This window comes from Lolium rigidum, chromosome 6 (genome assembly GCF_022539505.1).
Source record: "Lolium rigidum isolate FL_2022 chromosome 6, APGP_CSIRO_Lrig_0.1, whole genome shotgun sequence".
NCBI lineage: Eukaryota > Viridiplantae > Streptophyta > Magnoliopsida > Poales > Poaceae > Lolium > Lolium rigidum.
The window spans coordinates 69,793,179-69,813,624 of NC_061513.1; the positions used below are offsets into that span (position 1 = coordinate 69,793,179).

The 20,446-nt window shown below is 50.7% G+C and overlaps 1 pseudogene; it reads left to right on the forward strand.

The window, feature by feature from the left end:
• The first annotated feature begins 18,035 nt into the window (after window positions 1–18,035).
• Window positions 18,036–18,706, forward strand: LOC124662769 (annotated as a pseudogene).
• Window positions 18,707–20,446: the final 1,740 nt, after the last annotated feature.

A 20,446-nucleotide genomic window follows, 5' to 3' on the forward strand; every position in this document is an offset into this window, starting at 1 on the left:
TACATGTAGTAATTGCTATTAATGTCTTGGGTAATATGATACTTGGCAATTGTTGTGCTCATGATTAAGCTCTTGCATCATATGCTTTGCACCCATTAATGAAGAAATACATAGAGCATGCTAAAATTTGGTTTGCATATTTGGTTTCTCTAAGGTCTAGATAATTTCTAGTATTGAGTTTGAACAACAAGGAAGACGGTGTAGAGTCTTATAATGTTTTCAATATGTCTTTTATGTGAGTTTTGCTGCACCGGTTCATCCTTGTGTTTGTTTCAAATAAGCCTTGCTAGCCTAAACCTTGTATCGAGAGGGAATACTTCTCATGCATCCAAAATACTTGAGCCAACCACTATGCCATTTGTGTCCACCATACCTACCTACTACATGGTATTTTCCGCCATTCCAAAGTAAATTGCTTGAGTGCTACCTTTAAAATTCCATCATTCACCTTTGCAATATATAGCTCATGGGACAAATAGCTTAAAAACTTTTGTGGTATTGAATATGTAATTATGCACTTTATCTCTTATTAAGTTGCTTGTTGTGCGATAACCATGTTTACTTGGGGACGCCATCAACTTTTCATTGTTGAATTTCATGTGAGTTGCTATGCATGTTCGTCTTGTACGAAGTAAGGGCGATCTACACTGAGTTGAATGGTTTGAGCATGCATATTGTTAGAGAAGAACATTGGGCCGCTAACTAAAGCCATGATCCATGGTGGAAGTTTCAGTTTTGGACAAACATCCTCAAATCTCTAATGAGAAAAGAATTAATTATTGTTGAATGCTTAAAGCATTAAAAGAGGAGTCCATTATTTGTTGTCTATGTTGTCCCGGTATGGATGTCTAAGTTGAGAATAATCAAAAGCGAGAAATCCAAATGCGAGCTTTCTCCTTAGACCTTTGTACAGGCGGCATAGAGGTACCCCTTTGTGATACTTGGTTAAAGCATATGTATTGCGGTGATAATCCAGGTAGTCCAAGCTAATTAGGACAAGGTGCGGGCACTATTAGTACACTATGCATGAGGCTTGCAACTTATAAGATATAATTTACATGATGCATATGCTTTATTACTACCGTTGACAAAATTGTTTCATGTTTTCAAAATCAAAGCTCTAGCACAAATATAGCAATCGATGCTTTTCCTCTATGGAGGACCATTCTTTTACTTTCAATGTTGAGTCGGTTCACCTATTTCTCTCCACCTCAAGAAGCAAACACTTGTGTGAGCTGTGCATTGATTCCTACATACTTGCTTATTGCACTTATTATATTACTCTATGTTGACAATATCCATGAGATATACATGTTACAAGTTGAAAGCAACCGCTGAAACTTAATCTTCCTTTGTGTTGCTTCAATGCCTTTACTTTGAATTATTGCTTTATGAGTTAACTCTTATGCAAGACTTATTGATGCTTGTCTTGAAGTGATATTCATGAAAAGTCTTTGCTTTATGATTCACTTGTTTACTCATGTCATATACATTGTTTTGATCGCTGCATTCACTACATATGCTTTACAAATAGTATGATCAAGATTATGATGGCATGTCACTCCGGAAATTATCCGTGTTATCGTTTTACCTGCTCGGGACGAGCAGAACTAAGCTTGGGGATGCTGATACGTCTCCGACGTATCGATAATTTCTTATGTTCCATGCCACATTATTGATGTTATCTACATGTTTTATGCACACTTTATGTCATATTCGTGCATTTTACGGAACTAACCTATTAACAAGATGCCGAAGTGCCGATTCTTGTTTTCTGCTGTTTTTGGTTTCAGAAATCCTAGTAAGGAAATATTCTCGGAATTGGACGAAATCAACGCCCGGGGCCTATTTTTCCACGAAGCTTCCAAAAGTCCGAAGACGAAACGAAGAGGGGCCACGAGGCAGCCAGAGCATAGGGCGGCGCGGCCCCTGCTACTGGCCGCGCGGCCCTATGGTCTGGGCCCCTCGCGCCGCCTCTTGACCTACCCTTCCGCCTACTTAAAGCCTCCGTGACGAAACCCCCGATCGCGAGAGCCACGATACGAAAAACCTTCCAGAGACACCGCCAACGCCGATCCCATCACGGGGGATCCAGGAGATCGCCTCCGGCACCCTGCCGGAGAGGGGAATCATCTCCCGGAGGACTCTACGCCGCCATGGTCGCCTCCGGAGTGATGTGTGAGTAGTCTACCCCTGGACTATGGGTCCATAGCAGTAGATAGATGGTTGTCTTCTCCCCATTGTGCTATCATTGTCGGATCTTGTGAGCTGCCTAACATGATCAAGATCATCTATCTGTAATTCTATATGTTGCGTTTGTTGGGATCCGATGAATAGAGAATACTTGTTATGTTGATTATCAAAGTTATGTCTATGTGTTGTTTATGATCTTGCATGCTCTCCGTTATTAGTAGATGCTCTGGCCAAGTTGATGCTAGTAACTCCAAGAGGGAGTATTTATGCTCGATAGTGGGTTCATGTCTCCAGTGAATACAGGAGGAGTGACAAGAACCACTAAGGTTACGGATGTGCTTGTTGCCACTAGGGATAAAACATTGGTGCTATGTTCAAGGATGTAGTCACTAGTTACATTACGCGCAATACTTAATGCAATTGTCTCGTTGTTAGCAACTTAATACCGGAGGGGTTCGGATGATAACACTGAAGGTGGACTTTTTAGGCATAGATGCATGTTGGATGGCGGTCTATGTACTTTGTCGTAATGCCCAATTAAATCTCACTATACTCATCATGATATGTATGTGCATGGTCATGCTCTCTTTATTTGTCAATTGCCCAACTATAATTTGTTCACCCAACATGCTTGTTTGTCTTATGGGAGAGACACCTCTAGTGAGCTGTGGACCCCGGTCCAATTCTCTTTCCTGAAATACAATCTCTGCAATACTTGTTCTACTTGTTTTCTCGCAAACAATCATCTTCCACACAATACGGTTAATCCTTTGTTACAGACAAGCCGGTGAGATTGACAACCTCACTCTGTTTCATTGGGGCAAAGTACTTTGGTTGTGTTGTGCAGGTTCCAAGTTGGCGCCGGAATCCCTGGTGTTGCGCCGCACTACATCCCGCCGCCATCAACCTTCAACGTGCTTCTTGACTCCTACTGGTTCGATAAACCTTGGTTTCTTACCGAGGGAAACTTGCCGCCGTACGCATCACACCTTCCACTTGGGGTTCCCAACGAGCGTGTGCTTTACGCGTCATCACCCCCCTTCTCACCTCTCTACCGAGCGCCGCCGCGAGCTCCCTCTCCGCCGTGCCGGAATCTCACCGGAACATCACCGGAGTTACTTCGCCGCCGCGTCGTGTTCATCCTGTTCTTAACATCAGCGAGCCACCGCGCGGAAACCTCGTCGCCGGCGACTCCGACCGCCGCAAACGCCATTACGGTAAGTCTTCGAGCTTTGCTCTCGCGCCGTAGTTGGTAGGGATGAACTTAGGGAAGACGACGTTGGATCCGACTAAAGAACGTTTTCCGCCATTCATCTTTTCTTCGGATGTCTTCAACGACTACGCCTCCGAGCCTCCGAACCGATCATGGCCACCCCAATCTCCTCCGCCCCTCCACCTTTCGCTCCGAGTTAAGCTGGGTCCTTCAAAGAATTCCGGCAAGGAAACCGAAGGGACTTCCGCTAACCCGGAAAAGGCCTCCGAGGGAGAATCAGGCGGAGCACAAGGCGGAAGAGGCCGCTGCCAAAAAATCAAAGGCTCGCCAACGAGATGCTGAAGCCAGGGGAAAATGGTGGCCTTGCACCACCACCCAGATGGAGCTGACGAACCTCGAGACGGAGGGCTTCCTGCAACCCGGAAGCTGGAGGTCAGTCCCTAATGAACTAGCCCCAGCTCCGGAGGACAATGAGATGGTGCTGACGTAGGCACTGGTGGAGCGGGGTTTTCGTTTCCGCCTTCGGACTTCTTCCCGGAGATCCACGAAGGTCTACGGGCTCCGACCCCACAACATCTCTCCAAACAGCGTGCTTGCGATCAGCAATCACGTCACCCTGTGCGAGGGCCATCTCCGGGTAACTCCCGAGCTTCCTCTGTTTCAATACTACTTCACCGTCAAGAAGGAGAGAATCCGGAACTCCGTCGAGCTCGCAACATGCAGATCCATCACCTTCATGATTCGCCCGGGCCGCGTCTACCCCCACACCGACCGCCACGAATCCGCGCGGTACTGGTCCGGAGGCTTCTTCTATCTGAAGGACGTTTCCGACCCGGCGAGCACAAGGAGGCTGCCGCCGTTCAAGAACTGCCTCGCCACCGAGCTTCCGACATGGACGCACTGCCCCCACCTCTCCGAGTCGCCCCAGCTCACTCGCACCGTCAGGCGGATCTGCAAGCTCACGGAGGAGGGGCTGTCAGGGAAGGACTTGACCCTTTCCTGGTTCACCAAGCGGATCCAGCCGCTCCAACACAGGGACCGGCTGATGTTCCAGTACTCCGGGCGCGACGACCCCATGCGCGCCACAAAATACAATCTTTCCGCCGACGCCATCGACAAGAGGATCCGACTCCTCATCAAGGTTCCGCGTGAACTTCATGTTCACGTGTGCAACAAGGACATTCACACGAATGGTTCCGGAACCGCGGTACGTCGTCTCGACTTTTTAGTCCATTGCTTTTCTTCGCATTCAAACTTTTTGTCTAAGTTTTCAACACTGCATTAGCTTGAGGCGCTCGAAGAAAGTGAACTCGGAACTCTTCTCCGGGTTCCCACCACGGGCAACACGGATCCAAGTTCTAGTTTCACGAGTAATTCCTTAGTTGTTTATGCTTTTTTCCTTTTACTGAAGCTCCGGAAGCCAGCCCCCCAAGGCTCCAAAGATCTTGAAGAAGAAGGTCAAGCCGTCTCCGGCTTCAGTTCCTGTTACTCCAGAAGTGGAGATCCCACCCAAAGCTTCATCTGCTTCAAAGCTGGATCCCAAGGACATCATCGACCTTGAAAATCTTCCGGAAGATCCCGCAGACCTTGGAGATTCCGCCAAGGGTGCCTCCTCGTCTGCCCCTCCTCAAGATCAACCAAGCGCCGCTTTCGCGGGGCCCACCGAGGAAGAATATGAGGAGAAGGTGAAGCTCGTTCAAGCCTCCAATGCGATCCGGGTGGATCCTCGATCGACCCAGTCTCTTCAAAAACTTACACTCGCCGAGCGCCACACCGAAGTTTCCGCCATGCTGAATAAGGTCCGGGGAAGTCGGATGAGGAGATGCAAGAGCTCACCGTCCTGGAGAACGATCCGAAAGAGTTTTTCGCCAAGCACAAAGAAGTGCGGCGAGGTAATACTAGCCCCCAAGCATTGGGCCAGACATTTCCGTGTAACATGTGTTAGCCGATGCTTTCTCAAGATGTACCTTAGGCGGAGATTTAAAATTTTTATTCATTCAAGAATTTGGATTCTTCGCCAGCCCCCCAGATTTGAAATATCCGGCTAACTCCTCTCTGCTTCTCAGACGACGCGGAAATTGCACGAGGATCTCCGCATCCATGTGTTGGAGCAAATCACAGAGATCGAAGGGCTGCGTCAGATCGCGGAGAACAGCAAGAATGCTATCCAGGTTCTTGAGACCCGCCTCCGTAGTATGAGATCCGAGTTGATTTCGTATACTAATATAACTGTTCATGATGCTTGATATGTGCAACTTTCCGCCTTCAGAAGAAACTGCCAAGCACTCCTCGTTTGATGAGCTTTCCGCCAAGGTCAAGGTGCTTGAGGCGGAGAACGAGTCCCTCAAAACCTTCATCCAAGAATCCTCTAATAAGTAGACTGAGGCGAGGAAGGAGCTCTCCGAGAAGCATGCCCGCGACCTGGTGGAGCTGAACGAAAAGCGGAGAAGAGCCAGGGCCGCGTGCTTTCCGTGATAGCCAAGAACAGAGTTCTAGAAGCGGAGGCGGAGGCCATCGACAAACTTATCTCCCGTAAGCGTTTTTCCGTGTCATTGCTCCGACTACCTCATATGCTCTCTCTCTAACGAAACTGGACCTTCTTCCACAGCGAGCCTTGGCTTCGAGTGGTCAAAAGAGTCGAACCTGAAGAGGACGGAGGCATACGATGAAGCGCGGATTTCCATTGACGCGTTATTTGAATCCTGTCGCGGAATCGCCAAGACTCTATCTCTGAAGAAGGCCAAAACTACAATCATCGATACGATGACCAATCTCATGGAACAAGTGCCGGACTTCATCAAGGACTGGCAAAAATCTTCCGCACGCGGAGTCGCCTCTCTGGTCTTAGCCACCTGCAAGGCTCACTTCCCCTCGCTCAACTTTGCGAATGTTGCACGCGGAGCCCCCAAAGGTTCCGACATAGGTGCCATCCTTGCGGAAACCCAGGGCTATGAGCAGTTGTTTGTCAGGCGAGTGAATCACTCGTTCTGGTATAACAAATACGATCTGCCCAAGGGATTTTCCGATGCAGAGGAGGAGGAGGAGGGTGAGCCGAGTATTATGGCGAAGGCTCGGGTCAAGCGTCGAGCATTCCGGAGAAGGCTGCGGTGAAGACTCCGAAGCCGGATGCGAGTGACGACGACGGCGACGACTCCGCCTACCGGGAATGCGAAGAAGAGGACTCCGAGTAGAGTTACTTGTTTAGACAATGAAACAAGTTGCATCATTTTGGCCCCAGAGTGGGTTTGTAATAAGACTTTAAATTCTTAAGTAGCTAGGAAACGAAACGACTATGCATGGGGCGGAAACACTTATCCTGCTATCCGTTAATATTATGCGCATATTTCATTTTATGCTGGAAAGCAAGTGCTGATTTTATTATTTTTCCGGCTTGCCCGCTTGACCTTCCGCGAGCCGGAGGACCTTAGCCGGAAACACTCGCCAGCGGCGACGAAGCCCAATGGCAATCCGTCCATAACCGCGGAAACAAGCCCCCAGGCATAGGTGCCGAAAATCGCTACTAGGAATCCACGAGTTCGCAACAGATAACAACTTAATCAGAAAACTTAAGCTTACATCCTAAAGGACGATTTTTTGAAAATCACAACTTTCATACACGCCTAGGCGGAAAAAATCCAGCTCTGCGGTTTTAGTCGGAAAACATACATGATCTAAAAATGAACAAGTAAAGGAGGTAAAAGACTCAGAGAGTGAACCATAAGCTTTATTTCATTGATCATGTATAACTATTACAAAGTTTGTAACTCAGAAAAAATATGCTAAGTGTAGAAAGGACGTAGTTGTGCGATGTTCCAAGGGCGATCTGTCTCGTCGTAGATGTCATCCGGATCTTCACGCTTGCGTTTCCGGTGCCAATTAGCAGGTCTATCCTTCAGCTCACGGAAATCAACAAGGTAGTACGACCCGTTATGAAGCACTTTGCTAACGACGAAGGGTCCTTCCCATGGAGATTGCAGCTTATGGTCTTTCACTGTCGAAGGCGGAGGACCGGGTCTCCTGCCATGAAGGAGCGATTCCGAACTCGACGGCCGTGATAGCGTCGGAGCTTCTGCTGGTAGATGGCGGAGCGGCTCGGTCGGCTAAGTTTCGAGCTTCCTCGATCGGGTCTACGAGATAGGCTGTCCGGCCTCGTCAGCTTGTTTCTTCATTGTAGGCGGAAACTCGCGGTGAATCGTGGATGATGTCGGAGGAAGCACGGCTTCGGATCCGTATACCAGGAAAAATGGGGTAAACCACTGTTGATGCGGTAGGGGTAGTTCGTAAACTCCACAAAACGGCTTCCAACTCGTCGGCCCAAGCTCCAGTGCTCGTCGCAGCGGTTCTTCAAGCGCGGTTTAATTCCGATAATATTAGGCCGTTAGCCCTTTCAACCTCGACCATTTGATTGTGGATGAGCCACGGATGCAAGATCCGATCGAATCCCTACTTGTCTCCACGGTAATCCTTCAATTCTCCCCGTTCGAAGTTTGTGCCATTGTCCGTGATTATCTTGTGTGGGATGCCGAATCGCATCACGAGGCTCGCGAGACAAATTTTAGTGCCGTAGCACCATCGGCTTTCCTCACCGGCTTTGCCTCGATCCACTTGCTGAATTTGTCAACGGCGACCGGAAGGTATTCAAAACCGCCGGGAGATGATCTTTTTAACTTACCAACCATATCGAGCCCCCGGACCGCAAATGGCCGGGTGATAGGTATGGTCTTCAGCTCTTGGGCTGGAGCGTTTGGTTGAGTAGCGTAGTATCGACAACCTCGGCGGGTCTTGACTATTTTGTCGGCATCTTCTTTAGTCGTGAGCCGGTAAAAACCTAGCCGAAAAGCTTTTGCAATGAGTGACCTGGGGGCGGCATGATGCCCGCAGTCCCTTGCATGGATCTCTCTGAGGATTTCAATGCCATCTTGATTGGAGACGCATTTGAGAAATACCCCTGTTGCACTTCGTTTGTAGAGCTGTCCATCAACAATTGTGTAGGATCTTGCTCGTCTGATGATCTGTCGCGCGAGGACCTCGTCCTCTGGCAACTTCTGGTCAATGAGGTAGTTCAGGAAAGGCTGTGTCCAAGCCGGAATGATAGCCATGACTTCCCTAGCCGGAGATACTGCCACATATGGGTTTTCCGGGTTAGCGCCCTTCACCGAGGGTATCCGGAGATGCTCCAGGAAAATTCCAGGCGGAATTGGCTTCCTGCCGGATCCGAGCTTGGATAGCATATCTGCCGCTGTGTTGTCATCCCGCCTGACGTACTTGACTTCGTATCCGAGGAAATGTTTTGCGATCTCGTCAACTTCGTCTCTGTAGGCCGCCATGACGGAGTTTCTGGCGTTCCAGGTTCCGGCTACTTGCTGTGCCACCAGGTCTGAATCTCCGCAACATATAATGTGCTTGATCCCTATCTCCTTGGCGATGTGCAATCCGTGTAGTAGAGCCTCGTATTCCGCCATATTGTTCGTAGCTTCGAAGTGTATCTGCAGAACATCTTGCGGTTCTTCTCCGGTGGGGGACTTCGGGGTGACTGCGGCTCCCGAGCCTTGATGCTGCTTGGATCCATCGAAGTGCATGACCCATGTCTCAGGTTCCGGCTCCAGGTTTGTATCCGGAGCTTCTGTCCAATCTGCAACGAAATCTGCCAAGACCTGGGATTTGACCGCGGTCCTGGCTTTGTAGTTGATGTCGAAGGCGGATAACTCAATGCCCCATTTTGCTGTGCGTCCTGTTGCGTCAGCGTTGTTGAGAATTGTTGACAGCGGAGCCTTGCTCACGACTGTTACTGGATGCTCCTGGAAGTAGTGTCTCAACTTCCTGCTGCCTAGGAATACTCCGTACACCAACTTCTGAAAGTGAGGGTAGCGCTGTTTGGACTCCGTAAGGACTTCGCTAATATAATAGACTGGCCTTTGGACTCCGTACTCGTGACCTTCTTCCTGTCGCTCCACCACGATGACGAGGCTGATGACCCTGTTGGTAGCTGCCAGGTAAAGAAGCATAGGCTCTGACTCTCCTGGAGCTGCTAGGATAGGTGGGGAGGTGAGTATGTCCTTCAACCCTTGAAGAGCTGCATCCGCTGCCTCGTCCCAGACAAACTTGTCCGTCTTCTTCAATAGCTTGTACAGGGAAGTGCCTTCTCGCCAAGACGGCTAACAAACCTGCCGATTGCTTGCGACACAACCAGTGAGCCGTTGCACGTCTTTGAGACAAGTTGGCCTTTTTATGCACAAAATTGCCTTGATTTTTTCCGGGTTAACTTCGATGCCCCTGTTAGAGACAATGAAGCCAAGGAGTTTTCCAGCTGGTACGCCAAAGACGCATTTCAGCGGATTCAACATCATCTTGTACCGACGGAGGTTCTCAAAGGTTTCTGTGAGATCGCTGATCAAGTCGGATCCTTTCCGGGTCATGACCGCGATGTCGTCGACGTAAGCGTGTACGTTCCGGCCTATTTGGTCCTTCAAGCACCGCCTTGCATCGTACGTTGGTAGGTGGCACTGCGTTTTTCAAGCCAAAAGGCATAGTAACATAGCGAGTAAGTACCAAACGGGGTAATGAATGAAGTCGCCTTTTGGTCGGACTCCTTCATCCGGATCCGATGATACCGGAATACGCATCAAGAAAACACGAAGTTCCGCCCCTAGCCGTCGAATCAATGACTTGGTCAATGCGCGGCGGGGAAACGGATCTTTCGGGCAATGCTTGTTCAAGCCGGAGTAATCGATGCACATTCTTAGTATTTCGGTGTTCTTTTTGGGTACAAGGACGGGATTTGCGATCCAATCGGTGTGGATAACTTCTATTACAAAACCTGCCTCCAGTAACTTTGCTAACTCCATTCCTATGGCGCGGCGCTTCTTGTCTCCAAAGCGTCGCATAGCTTGCTTCACCGGTTTAGCCCCCGGGTTTATGTTGAGGTAGTGCTCGGCGAGTTCCCTTGGTACTCCGGACATGTCAGAGGGTTGCCATGCGAAGATATCCATGTTAGCGCGGAGGAACTCGACGAGCGCGTCTTCCTATTTGGGGTCCATGTTGGCTCCGACTGAGACCTGCTTAGAATCGTCGTCTTCCTTGAAGTTGACTTTCTTGGTCTCTATCGCGGCCTTGAAGGAGTTTTTGTGCTCGGAGATCTGCTTCTTGGTGGTCTGCATTTCAGTCGGATCCACCGCGGCTCTGTAGCCTTTCAGCTCTTCTCCAGATATTACAGACTCTGCGAAGGCGGCTTCGCCTAACTCGCACTCATGAGCCTTTTTGTAGTCTCCGGATACGGTAATCATACTCTTAGGACCCGGAATCTTGAGCTTGTTGTAGATGTAGCACGCTCTTGCGTGGAACTTGTGGTAGGTGGGCCTGCCGAAGATGACGTGGTAGGAGCTCTTGAAGGGCACAACTTCAAACGTGATCTTCTCTTCGCGGAAATTGTGAACATCGCCAAAAGCCACGGGAAGTGTGATGCTGCCGAGGAATTCGCCTTCTTACCCGGAACCACGCCATGAAACTCAGGTGTTCTTTGTGTTTGAGCTGTTCCTTGGTGAGGTTCATCCGCTCTAGAGTCTCTAGGTACATGATGTTCAAGGCTGGCTCCACCATCCATGAGGCACTTGGAGAAGTCATACCCGTCTATGCGGGGACTTACAACCAAGGCGTAGTATTCTTTTGGCACAATGGCAGGGTGATCCTCCCTATCAAATGTGCACGGGACTTCCGACCACCTGACATACTGCGGCACAGCCGGAACTATGGCGTTCAGGATCCGGGTCGCTGACTTGGCAGCGCGGACTGTTGGGGTTCCGAGGAAAGTGTGGTAAGCCCCCACGCTCTTTTTCTCGAATGGGTTGGATTTACCTGCGGACCCTGCCTTGGGATCCGGCGAGTTATCATCCTCATCCATCGCCTCGGAACTATCTTCCTCTTTATCCTTGTTCTTGCCCTTGCCTCCCTTGCCGCGTGGGCGGTGCTTCCGGGCTCGCTTGTATCCTGCCTCCGGGTCGTTCTTTAGATCATTGACCCACTTGCGGTTGCGGTTGGTGTGAGTGGACTTCCCCGTAACCGGGTCCAAGTGGGCCGGGCGAGGGCATGTCTCTGTACTCCTCGTAGGTTTGCGGGGCGCGGGATCCGCCGAGCTGTGACCTCGGTGGCATGCTGCGCGACCCCTGCCGGCTCCGCCTCCACGGCCGTGTCCTCTTCCGCCTCCTGAACCTCCGCGTTGAAACGCCATGGCGACCATCTCGGATCCGCCACTCTTCGGTCATCGGGGTTCTTGCGCTTATGGGCTGCTGCATGTTGCCGTTATCACGGTTCTTCTTTTGTTGATGTAGGGGGATTGCTGTAGCTGCGAGATCACCGCCTGCGTCATCATCGGCGGTAGTATGATCACTGGCAATGGAGATCATTTTATCCAAAGTCGGTTTGTTTGAGTTAGCCAAACGAGTGAGCGTATGCCTCAGCAATCCTCCCCTCTGCAGTCCACCAATGAAAGCGTACATGGCGGTGGTGTGGTCGACGTTTTCGCACTCGTTCCTGCATGCCAACCATCGTGTGAGGTAGTGTCTTGAGGTTTCTCCCTTCTTCTGGATGCGGGCTTGCAGAGTCGCTTGCCGTGGCGGGTCTTTTGTAGGTGCCTCTGAAGTGTTTCTCGAAAGCGGTCTTCAGGTCGAACCAGCAAAAGATGGCGTTCTTCTCGAGGTCACTGAGCCAGATCCGGGCTGGACCTACAAGGTACAAGCTGGAGCATGCGGCAGGCGATGTTAGGGGTTCCTCCGGCAAAGGTTCTTGCATTATAGTAATCCTCAATCCAGGTATCCGGCCTTTCGGTGCCATCATAATGCTTCGGGTTTCCGGGTAGCTTGAGGTTCATCCTTGGCTTTGGTTCCTCTCGAATCATCCTGCCAAAGCACTTCGGACCAATGTAGTCGGTTACGTATTCGTTAAGGAGTTCCCGCGCGTCGCGCGGCCGTGGCGAGGAGATTGTGAGCGAGAGCGAGATCTCCGGCCGTCGCCTCCGCCTCCACCTCCGCCGCCACCGCTAGGTGGTGGTGAGGAGACCTGCGAGGTGGTCGATCCGACTTCTTGCTTCCGCCTTCCGATTCTCCTCGGCCTTCCCGGTGCTGGCTCCGGCTCCTGTGGCTGCCTTCGCCATGGCGCTGGCTGCCCTGGTCGTTCCGGCTCCGGCGAGGCTCCGGGTCGCGGCTCCGGCGAGGCTCCGGGTCGCGCTCCTCATTCCGACTCCTCCCGGGCTCGGGCTCACGATCGTTGTTCCGGTTCCGGCGAGGTTCCGGCAAGCGCTCCCTGTTTCGTTTCTTGGCAGCACGTTGTCGCGGATAACAATCCCACCATGCCCTGGGGGCCTGGTGTTTCCGGCTGGACTACGGCGGCGAGGGGGTCGCGGGTAACCATTAGGCGGAGGAGAGGGGTTGCGGTACTTGTCTCGTCCAGAGTACATTGCATCCTTTCCCTTTCTTGGATCTGACGAAGGCGTCTTTGACGGCACGGGGATAGGATTTGGGTGTTCCCTGGCTTTTCTTCTGCACTCCGAGGATCCGGTGTGTGATTCATCGTCGGGATGTCGATTGGCGCGAGCGTCCTTCTGCGCAGTAGATACACAGTTATCCGGATTGGATTCTAACCTGCGCGAGGTATCCGCCTTGCTTTGCTGCTGCATTCTTTGAAGCGACAAGTTTGCGGAGGTAGTTGATATCAACTTCTTCGTCTTTCTTTTTCAATAGCTCCGCAGCTTTTAGCATGTTGTCCTTTGGGGTTTCCAGCGGTTGCTGCTTCTGCGGGCGTGGCGAAATTGATTACGCGGGCGGAATTGCTTCTCTAACGATTCGATCGGCCTCCGCCAGCGCATAGGTCATCTTTACTTCCCACTCTTGCCTCATGCTCTTGACATGCTCGAGTGTGTCAGCAATTTCGCGATCTTGTCTTTCGAAGTGGTCCATCAAGTTTGCAGCTTCTGCCCTTTCATCCCTTATTGCGGCTGCGGTATTGGCGAGCTTCTTGGTCGTGGCCGGCATTTCCTTTCTCGTGGCCTCTAGAGCCTCCGGATCTGCGGCGTCGCCCGAGGTTATAGGTTTGTTAAGAACTGCTCGTGCAACCATCTCTTCGGGTGACGGGAGTTCCTCCGAGGAAGAATCCTGCGGGGTCGCTCCCGTGACATTGGAGATCCTTGGCGGGATGGCTGAGGGTCGGATTGGTTGGTTGCCTCTTCGATCCGAGGTTGTCCCAGCTGCTGCTACGGTTGCGAGAACCTGCTTAGGCTGGGCGGATTCAACTTCAGGCTGATCACCGTATCCGTATTCCCTTATCTTGCGATCGAACTCTTCAGTATCCATGGAGGGGGTATCTCCCGAAATTGGGCTCAGATTGCCCAAGATCGATTCTTCAACCGGAGTTTCGCTTTCTCCGACAGGCTCAGCCTGATCCGGATCCGCGTCGTTTTCCGGTGCCTCTACCTGCTCAGGACCAGCTCTGTCTTCTTGAGGGGCGGTTCCGGCGGTATGGGCCAAGAAGTGTACGAAGTGGCACCTCTGCTTTTCTAACACCTGGGAGACCCAAGCGGATTTGCATTGGTCTTCCACCGTTGTTTCCTGCTCAGGGGCGGATTGGGTGGGCTTTGAAAATTCCAGATCCGAGGCGGAATCTTCCTTGGGAAGCTCCTGCATCTCGAGATCGGATCTTCGCGACGGCGTCCAGCTCGCGGCGGTCGCGTCTGCGTTACTTACCGGTGGGTTTCCGTCGGAATCGACGGTTTCCCCGATGAAGATGTGTATGCCGCCAACTGGGACGATGGAGAGCTTGACGGGGTTTGTCCTAGCCGGAATCCAACACTCATCCGGAGGGACGATCGGCAGATTTCCGGCGTAGAGGACGCACCCCACAGCGATGGTGTCGTCGTAGCTTCCCATGGCGGAACCCTCCCGGTTCCGGCCTCCGGACGCCACGAGCCCCACGGTGGGCGCCAGCCGTCGTTGCCTAATCGACGGTACCCGGAGGAGGGATCCTCACGGGGGGAGATGAAGTAGGGGCCATAGGACGGAGTGCACACGGGACGGTGGTACGCGATTTACCCAGCTTCGGAACACACGCACGATGACGGGGCCTACTTGCTGCTTGTCTGGAATTATCTGGGCGCTTTCGCGATGTTACAATGAGTTGAGATCCTGCCTCTAGGGCTCCCGGGATCCGGCTTATAAAGGCGCACGGATCTAGGGTTTACATGGAGAGTCCTACCCGGACACAGGTTTCCTAACTATGGTACGATGTCTTGCCGTGTACGCCAAGGATCCGCCCTTCCATCTACGTCGTACCGGATCCGGGTCCCTTAATGGGCCTCCGTGGATCCGGGTTCCTCCTCAATGTCGGTTGGATCCGTCTCCCTGCTCCTGGGCCGGACATCTTGCGTTAAGATCAACAGCAACTGGGCCGCCCGATGGGCCACATGCCTCACCACCATCTGTGGGCCATCCGGGCTTGCCGGATCTAGGCACTGTCGATGGTACACCAATGAAATATACCCACAACAGAAACATACACGGGAGGTCCCTGCACGTGACAAAATTGTCTTTAGTCGCCTAGTTTGTTACATTTTTGTTCTGTCTTTGTACCGAACCTGTTCGGTCTCTGTTGGCATGTTGTTTAACTTGCATCTGCATTGTTGTATAGCCTACTCGACCATATGTTGGCTTTATTTATAAAGTTGTCTTATATTGTATACGGCACTTCGGAAAATACCTTTGGCACATGAGCACCAATGCTCCTAGGATTTGAAAACATATTCGTGGGACTCCAAAAATATTTGAAATTACATATGCGCATACATATACACATTCCAAAGGTACTGTAGAAATTTCAGGGGAGGGAGGAAGGGGATATGTTATATTTTAAGCCTAATATTATTCCAAAGTTCACCTGAAAATCGAATTCCATTTTTCAACGGGATTCTTACTCAAATTGAAAAATTCTATAACAATCTCTTGATTCGGAATTAGGGACTCGTGTATCATCTGATGAATTTACTTTCTTTTACACTTCCATATCTCACTTTATCTTTTTTTAGTATTATCTAAAATAACTGATGAATTTTCCATAACTTAGGTAAGTGCTTTACCAACATATGTAGTAAAAAAAAAAAAGGAATTTAACCCTTTCATGCTTACTTTAACTACTCCCTCCGGTTCATATTAATGGACTCAACTTTATCTAGATACACACCCATCTAGTCTAAAAGCTTAACTAGATATATACGAATCTAGATAAAGTGGAGTTCATTAATATGGACCAGAGGGAGTCGTTATTTCGGTTTTCTACTGGTTGCTTTAACTATAACCCAAAAAGAACAAATTTCAGTTTTCTATCCCTATGTATATAGCCACAATCTTGTTTTTTTTTATAGCTCGAAATACATCACAAATTCGAAACTTCGCACGAGTATTAAGGACATGTGTACGTTTTCATTTAATACATTTTATGATCTTGAAACACAAAAATACAATTTTTAATTGTTTCAAAAATCAGGAGATGATCGGGTGAACCAAATATGTTCTCACTCACTGTCCTTCGTCTAAAAAAAACTGAGGCTAAATGAGTTCTCCAAAAACGAGTTCCCTTCTTTACCGCTCAAAACAAATCGTCACCTAGTAAAACCAGTCAATATGAGCCGCCGGCCTGCCTATGCTTCTCCGGTGCGCTTTCCAACAAGAGACACCGTTGATTCACTGCCCCGTTGGTTGCCTGCTCGCACCTTCCTAGCCTCGGTAAACACAGAGTCCCTGGTGATCAGTCAAGAACGCCTGCAGCATCAAAACCCCATACTACAAGTATAAATCCATCAGCATCTTTAACCATTCCACTAGCTTATAATCAGCTAAGGCTCAAAAGAGTCCTGCTATACGTACGATAAATTTCGTCCGATTCCTGTACGGTCGGACTTACCACAGGCAGGGCGACTAGCGATTTGGCTTTGGGCGCACTACTACTGGGGATGGAAGAAAAATACCAAGTCTATTCTCCCATGAAGATTAAAAAAAATCTCAAATAAGCTCTAACTTTCTTCCTCCTCTGATATCTGGCTCATCCAGAGCGTGAAATCGACCGTGCGTCCGTTTGCGTCGGTGTGGCTCTAGCAGCACGACGTATTTTTTCAATTTTGCATTTTTATAACATGAAAAAATAATTTATAATTTACATAGTAAAAGAAAGGAAAATAAAAACCCTAAGAAGGTCTGTGCCTACTGGTTCTCATCGTCGCTGTCGATAACAACGAGCTCCGATACCACCCACGGCCAGTTGGGAAGCGGCGGAACATACGCCGGTGCCGCCGGCGGTGGTGGAGGTGGAGGAGCCCAGACCGGTGGTGGAGGTGGAGCAGCCCACACCGGTGCTGGAGGTGGAGGCCCCCACGGGTTGTACGGCGGAGGTGGAGGCGGTTGAACCTGTGGCATGGCCGAGTCCTGAAGCGCCAGTCGTAGGGCTTCTTCCTCTGTGAGGCTCGGCGGCATGATGCCGATGGCGTACCGGGGCAGCGGCGGCTGCACCGGTCGGTCCACCTCCGAGACGAGGACGTCGAGCCTCACGATAACGTCGTGCGTCATGTTGTCGGAGTACTCGAACTTCCGGCCCTTCGCCATGGCCAACTGCCATTCTTGGAAAATGCACACGACGTAGGCGGGATCAAAGCGGAGGTCCGGTGGCAGGTACCGCGACCTCCGCATCGATCCCGCCGCATGCGCCGGATCTCGACGCTCCTATATGGCTCGCGCGTAGGTACGGGCGGGACGAGCACTCGGAGGTAGCTCGGCCGCCAGCCGCCAGGCATGTGGTGGTGGAGTGGAGGTGTGGGCGATAGCAGGAACGATGCCAGTCGACTTTTAAGGCCGGTCGCGCGCGGGAAATGATGCCATTGAAGGTGGCGCAAAAGCTTAGCCGTCGCCCGCCAGTGCGCGCGTAGAAGAGGCAGCCGCACGCGGAAAACGATGACATTGAAGGCGGCGCAGAAGCCCAGGCGCCGCTCGCCAGTGCGCGCGCAGAAGAGGCAGCCACGACATTGAGTGCGAAGGCTGCGGCGCAGACGCGGAAGCGCTGACCGCGAAAGCGATACCCTCGATACTGGCTCGCTGCCAGGTCGGCCCGGTAGAGAAGCGAGCGGTCACTTGGGGCGTCCGCGAATTCCAGACGCAAATATGCGCCGGGTTTGCTTCGCTGCGGACGACCTAGTCACTATGTGTCGCCCCGCTGGAGCGTGTTCCAGACGCATTCATTTTCGATCTGGGTCGGACACAAACGGACTTGAGCGACCGTTTGCATCGCCCCGTTGGAGATGCCTAAGATTCTCATTGTAGCGCTCTGTAGCATTTTTCTCTTCCTCCATGGCGAACTGATCAATCGGCAATCGTGGCAAGAATAAACTAAATTGCTTTTGATCGAGATTCAGGAACCGCTTGGCAGTATTGTTGAGTTTGGGCTGGACTTAGCAACTGGGGAATTAACTGGCACTGGTGGAAGGAGTATCGTACACACATCGGACGAAAATTGTCGTGTGTGAAGCATTTTCCGGCTCAAAAGCACATATATGCACTCGACCAGGACTCCATAAACACCCGTAGTCCGTGCCTCGGCGATCGAAATGGCGTCTCAAGAGCACAAGATCGACCACCTCGACCAAGGCTACAACGGCCCGATCATCCCTCACAAAGATCCCCCCACCCCGCGACGCCTCCCGTGCGTCGCCGTCGCCAACCCATACGCCCTCCTCTGCACGGCCTTCCGCGCGCTAACCTTTGTGCTCATCGCCGTCGGCGTCGTCGCCCTGGTGCTCTCGCTCGTCTTCCAGCTCCTGAACCTCAAGGCTTACGTCGACTCCTCGATGTTCACCCGCTTCGACCTCGGAACCGGCGGCAACGGCACCACCGCTGAGGTGCAGTACAACCTCACCGTGGCCTTGAGTACCCGAACCCGAAGCGCGCCGTGGTGTACCGAAGCCTGGAGGCCGTGGTGCTCTACGCAGGAGAGCGCTTCGAGTACATCAGCTATCCGCAGATGTGGCAGGAGCAGAAGAACAGGACGGAGATACGGCCGAGCTTCGACGATCAGAGCCCCGTCGCTGCGGCGCCGTCGGCGGCGTTCGGACGGGAGAAAGGAGAGGGTTTCTTCAACATTAACGTCAGGCTCTACACGAGGGTGCGCCTGAATGTGGCCATCGTGAATAGCGTCGTGTACAGTCCGGACGTGGATTGTTATGTCAGTGTTCCCGACCCAGGCAACTCGACGGCGGTGAATGTCGACGACTTCTCGTGATTGAAAAACGAAAACTTAGATGGAGATGATTATTTTTTGCTGTTCTGTTACAAGATCTTGGTTTATACGTACTGTACTATGGGGAAATTGTATGGACGATACTAAGAGCATCTCCAAGCGTGTTCCCAAAACGATCTCCAAACAACGCCGGATTTAGCATTTGAGGGACGCATTTTCTTCGTGCCGCGTTTGGGGGACGCGTTTTCTTCGAGCCGCGTTTGGAGGACGTCGCTCTCCAGCCACGTCCCCCAGACGCGGGCCTAAACATTTTTTTGATAGGGTTTTCGTAAACACAATCATTTTATTAAACATAGCATATAAATAAATATATTTGCCAAAATTATTTTCAAATTAAAATACAACAAACAATAAAATAACTAAACAAATATAATAAATGGGGCTAGATTAAGGTGCCGCGGCATTTGCTGATAATCCTTTGACCTTCCACATATGCTCAATGAGATCATTTTGAAGTTGCTCGTGAACATTGTTATCACGGATCTCTGCATGCATGATGAGAAAATCAGCAAATCTGCAGGCACCTCATAATCAATCTCCGCAAAAGGGCCCTCACACTCATAGGGACCAACATGTCTCCTAACCTGATTCTTGCGGTCATTCTGGATGATCATGTAGTGCATTATCACACAAGACTGCATCACCTCTCACATTTGGTCGTAAGACCAGCTTAGAGCAGGGTACCGGACAATAGCAAATTGAGCTTGAAGTACACCAAATGTCCGCTCGACATCTTTCCTGCAAGGCACCTGCCGCGAAGCAAAGTGGAAATTCTTCTGACCTGATGTAGCCATGATTGTTTTGACAAAAGTCGCTCATTTTGGATATATATATCATCGACTAGATAATAGCCTTTCGTATATTGGTGGCCATTGATCTCATAGTTGCATGGTAGATCATGACCTTTCACTAGTTTGTTGGACACCGGAGACCCCTGCAACACGTTGATGTTATTGTGTGATCCTGCCATGCCAAAGAAAAAAAATGCTAAATCCACAAGTCATAATCTACCTGAGCTTCGAGCACCACACTACAATATCCATGACGCCCTTTGCATATACCTTGCCAAGAAAACATACAGTTCTTCCATGACTAGTGCATGCAATCGATGATTTCAAGCATCCCAGGGAATCCTCTCGCATCATTTTGTGCAATGATTCCTGCAGTCTCTTCTTCAGTTGACCCTCTCAAGTAGTATTTGCAAAACTTTCCCACCACATCTCGACAAAACTTGTACATGCACTCAATGACAGTAGACTCACTCATGCGAAGGTAGTCATCGTGTGTGTCGATAGGTGCTTCGTATGCAAGCATCCTCATGGCGGTGGTGCACTTATTAATAGACGAGAACCCAATAATATATACAATGTCGTGGTTCAGCTTGAAGTAGGGGTCAGATCCTCGAACACCATGGAGGATATTCGTTAACAAACCCTTGCTCATCCTATACCGGCACCGAAAATTGTCGGCTTGTGTTGCGTCATCTACGAAGTAGTCGTTGTGCAGCATGGTATGCCCCTCCGTCCTCTGTGGGGGCTTCGACTTCTTTCTTCGTGCCCTTGAACCTCTGCGGCGCGGCCTCTTCCGCTTCTCCGTCTCGACGTCAAGCATGTTCTGGAAGGATGCGATGATCGACAAATGCTCCCAAATGTCGTCGTCAAAGGCTTGCTCTTCCTCCAATAGTCGGACAATCATCTCGTCGTCGCTATCCATGTCTGAAGC